Below are 6,000 nucleotides of genomic sequence, written 5' to 3' on the forward strand. Positions count from 1 at the left end.
ATTGGTGGATGTGATGGTTATGTCTCATGTATGCCTCTGGTGGTGCACGATGCATTGGTGGATGTTGTTATATACTCATGTATGTAGATGGTGGTGTCCCATGCATTGGTGGATGTTGTGGTGTACTCATGTATGCCAGTGGTGGTGCCCCATGAATTGATGGATGTTGTTTTGTACTCATGTATGCCGGTGGCGTTGCACGATGCATTGGTGGATGTTGTGGTGTACTCATGTATGCAGGTGGCGTTGCACGATGCATTGGTGGATGTTGTGGTGTACTCATGTATGCCTTTGGCGGTGCGCCATGCATTGGTGGATGTGATGGTGGTGTTTCATGTATGCTGGTGGTGGTGCCCCATGCATTGGTGGATGTTGTGGTGTACTCATGTATGTCAGTAGCGGTGTGCCATGCATTGGTGGATGTGATGGTTATGTCTCATGTATACCTCTGGTGGTGCACGATGCATTGGTGGATGTTGTGGTGTACTCATGTATGCCAGTGGTGGTGCCCCATGAATTGATGGATGTTGTTGTGTACTCATGTATGTCAGTGGTGGTGCACCATTCATTGGTGGATGTGATGGTTTTGTCTCTTGTATAAGGCTGGCGGTGCGTTAGCATTCGTAGATGTGATGGTGGTGTACTGATGTATGTCGGTGGTGGTGCCCCATGCACTGGTGGATGTTGTGGTGTAGGCACGTATGCCTGTGGTGATGCGCCATGCATTGGTGGATGTTGTGGTGTACTCATGTATGCTGGTGGTGGTTCGCCATGCATTGGTGGATGTGTTGGTGGTGTCTCATGTATATGTATGAGGGTAGTTGTGGCCCATGCATTGGTGGATGTTGTGGTGTGCTCATGTATGCCGGTGGCGGTACCCCATGCATTGGTGGATGTTGTTGTGTACTCATGGATGCCTATGGCGGTGCACCATGCATTGGTGGATGTTGTGGTGTACTCATGTATGGCTGCTTCGGTGCCCCATGGATTGGTGGATGTTTTGGTGTACTCATTTATGCCGGTGGCTGTGCGCCATGCATTGGAGGATGTTTTGGTGTACTCAGGTATGCCGGTGGCTTTGCCCCATGCATTGGTGGATGTTGTGGTGTACTCATTTATGCCGGTATTGGTGCCCCATGCATATGTGGATGTTGTGGTGTACTAATGTATGCCGGTGGTGGTGCCCCATGCATTGGTGGATGTTGTGGTGTACTCATGTATGTTGGTGGTGGTGCCCCATGGATTGGTGGATGTTTTGCTGTCCCATGTAATGCCGGTGGTGGTGCCCCATGCATTGGTGGATGTTGTGGTGTACTCATGTATGTTGGTGGTGGTGCCCCATGCATTGGTGGATGTTGTGGTGTACTCATGTATGCTGGTGGTGGTGCCCCATGCATTGGTGGATGTTTTGGCTTCCCATGTAATGCCGGTGGTGGTGCCCCATGCATTGGTGGATGTTTTGGCTTCCCATGTAATACCGGTGGTGGTGCGCCATGCACTGGTGGATGTTTTGGTGTCCCATGTAATGCCGGTGGTGGTGCACCATGTATTGGTGAATGTGATGGTGGTGTCTCATTTACATGTATTGTGGTGTACGATGTTGAGATGATTTTTTTACTTTAAACAAAACGTAAACCAGACACAGTGAAATTAATATTTCGTATCCACGTCATTTTATCTTGCAACTGAAAATTTAAGTCTTAAAATTTTATTCAACTTAGGATAAAAGTTGTTTAACAAAGGATTATAGATTGAAATCGTCATTACTGGTTTGTATTGCAAGGAGGTAAGCGCAGCAGTTAGAACAGTGAAACAAGTGCACGTGCGGTACGTGATGAGCGTTAACTTAGATCAACCCAACTTCTCGACGTTTTATTTAATGTGCACCCCAAACCCCCTGTAATACAAACAAAGAAAGTGATTTGAAATTATGATCGTTTGTTTAACAACTTTCATCTTAAGTTGAATAAAATTCTGAGAATTAAATGTTCAATTGGCAAGGTATAAAATTATAAGAAATTTGCCATCGTAATTTCATTTTATTCGATTTACGTTTTTGTTCAAAGAGACATTCATCGGTACGCTTTCACGGCAAACGGACTGTAATCGCAGAATAACACGAGTGAGTCACGAAAGCGATGAGCAGTGATAAGCACATCACAATTTACAACATTCCCACCCACGGACGACAGTTTGTTTTAGTTCATTTACATTGAATGTTCCATACACCTATGTCACTTTGGGTTTAACTTGTAATTTTAAATTTACAATTGGTTATACCTGTATTGTATTAGCCGTTGGTTATGTTTTAGCTATATTATCTTACATAAATAAATCTGTAATTAATGGAAGAAAATTTTGTTTCGTTTTGTTTCAATAATGAATATTACCAGGTCTTACTTGGCTCACGCTAAATAAGAAAACATGCCTCTGTGCAAACACTTGTGATTGAGGTGCTTTCAATAGCTCTAATCCTTTGTTCGGGTTCGGCGACTGGGATTAGGTTGCGTAAGCGAGCGACCCGAAGCGAGCGACTGAAGTCCGCTTGGAGTTTGAGCACCCACCTATAGTGATGTGAAATATTCGTCGTGGGGACAGAAAGTCTTGAAATCTTGTAGAGGTAGGACGACTTCAAGGATTCTTCGGAAGGGCGACAGAGGACCAGACATGTAGGTGTTTCCATATCTATTTGGAAGAAAATATGCATCTTCATGGATATTTGTTTAATATACAGTGCACACTCATTCTCTCATAGTACACAACCATTTAGGTATAGATGGGAAAGGTTGATACTGGATTCTGCATGTAAACGGAGTGGTAGTGTAGCCTAGTTGTTCAAGTGTTGGCACGTCATATTCAGTGTCAGTGTTCGAGTCCTCACTTAAATATTATGCCCCACGCCCACTTATGAGGCCCGTCGTTGGAATATTGCCAAAAGCGGCAGAAAACCACACTTACTCGCTGTTGTTAATTCAATCTACAAACGCGAGAAATGTGATTACTGATGCTTATGCATGACTCATTTCTTTCAGACGCAGGAACCCTGGCACACTCTGGATTTGGTGTTGTGTCACTCTAAACCCTTCCACCTGGACTTTAGTACACTGACTTTCCGAGGGTCCGATGGGATGAGCTTTTGTCTCATGGTGGCTCCATTGTGCGTCTGCTCTCCGCGTAGCCCCCTGCCGAGCGTACATGGAGTAGGTTCGGTGCTAGGGCCTGACTGTACAGTCAGGATGGTTGTTACAGCAACCCAGCTAGTTTAGGGTTGGCACACTCTGTGGCCCCAGTCTTTTCAGCACCCCCAGTAGACCCAATGCTGACTGCACTTGACTGGTAGATTAGGGGCTAGTGTAGATAGGGCCCCCTTCGTGCATGCCCTGTACGATGCTATCTATAGATAGTATAACTTAGTGTTAACCCACCATTCCGTCCTTCAATAGGTAGTTCGAGACAAAGCAAGTCCCGGATGGTCACTTTGAAAGTCAGTGTACTGGCCACCTGCTGGTAAAGTATTCACTATTTCAGATTAAAACTTAGATGAAATTTTGTTTTTCACGTCCGAACATATTTGCTTTGTATTTAAATGTAAGGGGATCGTCGAATAACAGAATGGTTAAAGCGTTCGCTCATGACGATCCAAACAACCCGATTTCGATTTCCCATATCTGAATGATGCGTGAAGGATCTATTTGTTGTTTCTCACCGTGATATTGCTAGTATATTGCTGAAAGCGATGTAAAAGGACACTCATGCAGTCATAATCTGTGTGAGAAGCATAAATTATGTAAAGTGTTCTTTGCCTTTTTTAAGTAGAACCGTTGCTTACGCATGCAACTGTTCCTTTCAAACAATCTTTTGAATAAACCATAACATGCAATGCATCCTTGTTTATCATGACGTCTACTGCAAAATTACAACTTGAGTTTCATGTTTGAGATTTTACGTGTAGGCTTATAAGTTGCATTTATGCACACAGTAAGTGCCAACGATGTAAACTATATTCTATTTACTGTTATGAGCAGGGATGCCATCTTCCTGGGGGCGGAAATGGACCCTGAAGTCCCCCAGAGGCAGGACGACTGCCAAGAAGATATTCCGTGGACAGAAGTGGATCAAGGTCTCTTCTGGCGGCAGGACAACGACCACAAAGCCGCCAGACTACCAGGAAGGCAAGTTCTCCAAACTATCTTTTGAAGACAACATACAAATTGAATATATTCTTGTTGACAATGACGTCATGAGCAAGTTACAACTTGTGTTTCAGGTTACAGCGTTTTCCTGACCAAAAAGCATATGCTTTTAATATTTATTATCTATGTAGTAAGTATCAGTGATATGAAACATTAACCTATTCGTCATCGTTACTACTAGGAACGTGGATGCCATCGTCCTGGGGGCGGAAATGGACCCTGAAGTCCCCCAGAGGCAGGACGACTGCCAAGAAGATATTCCATGGATAGACGTGAACCATGGATTCTTCGGAAGGGTGACAGAGGACCAGACAGGCAGGTGTTTTCAACTCTATTTGGAAGAAAATATTTGTTTCATATATAGTGCATACTAATTCTCTCATAGTATACAGCCATTTAGGAGTGAATGAGTTTAGTTTTACGGCGCACTCAGCAATATTCAGCTATAAGGTACGGTCTGTAAATAATCGAGTCTGGACCAGATAATCCAGTGATCAACAACACGAGCATCGATCTGCGCAAATGGGAACCGATGACATGTTTCAACCAAGAGGTCAGCGAGTCTGACCACCCGATCCCGTTAGTCGACTCTTACGACCAGCATAGTCACAGCCATTTAGGTATAGATGGGAAATGGGAAAGGTTGATACTGGATTCTGCATGTAAACGGAGTGGTAGTGTAGCCTAGTTGTTCAAGTGTTGGCACGTCATGTTCAGTACCATTGTTCGAGTCCTCACTTAAATACTATGCCCCACGCCTACGTATGAGGCCCGTCGTTGGAAAATTGCCAAAAGCGGCAGAAAACCACACTTACTCGCTGTTGTTAATTCAATCTACATCCGAGAGAAATGTGATTACTGATGCTTATGCATGACTCATTTCTTTCAGACGCAGGAACCCTGGCACACTCTGGATTTGGTGTTGTGTCACTCTAAACCCTTCCACCTGGACTTTAGTACACTGACTTTCCGAGGGTCCGATGGGATGAGCTTTTGTCTCATGGTGGCTCCATTGTGCGTCTGCTCTCCGCGTAGCCCCCTGCCGAGCGTACATGGAGTAGGTTCGGTGCTAGGGCCTGACTGTACAGTCAGGATGGTTGTTACAGCAACCCAGCTAGTTTAGGGTTGGCACACTCTGTGGCCCCAGTCTTTTCAGCACCCCCAGTAGACCCAATGCTGACTGCACTTGACTGGTAGATTAGGGGTTAGTGTAGATAGGGCCCCCTTCGTGCATGCCCTGTACGATGCTATCTATAGATAGTATAACTTAGTGTTAACCCACCATTCCGTCCTTCAATAGGTAGTTCGAGACAAAGCAAGTCCCGGATGGTCACTTTGAAAGTCAGTGTACTGGCCACCTGCTGGTAAAGTATTCACTATTTCAGATTAAAACTTAGATGAAATTTTGTTTTTCACGTCCGAACATATTTGCTTTGTATTTAAATGTAAGGGGATCGTCGAATAACAGAATGGTTAAAGCGTTCGCTCATGACGATCCAAACAACCCGATTTCGATTTCCCATATCTGAATGATGCGTGAAGGATCTATTTGTTGTTTCTCACCGTGATATTGCTAGTATATTGCTGAAAGCGATGTAAAAGGACACTCATGCAGTCATAATCTGTGTGAGAAGCATAAATTATGTAAAGTGTTCTTTGCCTTTTTTAAGTAGAACCGTTGCTTACGCATGCAACTGTTCCTTTCAAACAATCTTTTGAATAAACCATAACATGCAATGCATCCTTGTTTATCATGACGTCTACTGCAAAATTACAACTTGAGTTTCATGTTTGAGATTTTACGTGT

Source organism: Haliotis asinina, chromosome 2, assembly GCF_037392515.1.
Source record: "Haliotis asinina isolate JCU_RB_2024 chromosome 2, JCU_Hal_asi_v2, whole genome shotgun sequence".
Classification (NCBI taxonomy): domain Eukaryota; kingdom Metazoa; phylum Mollusca; class Gastropoda; order Lepetellida; family Haliotidae; genus Haliotis; species Haliotis asinina.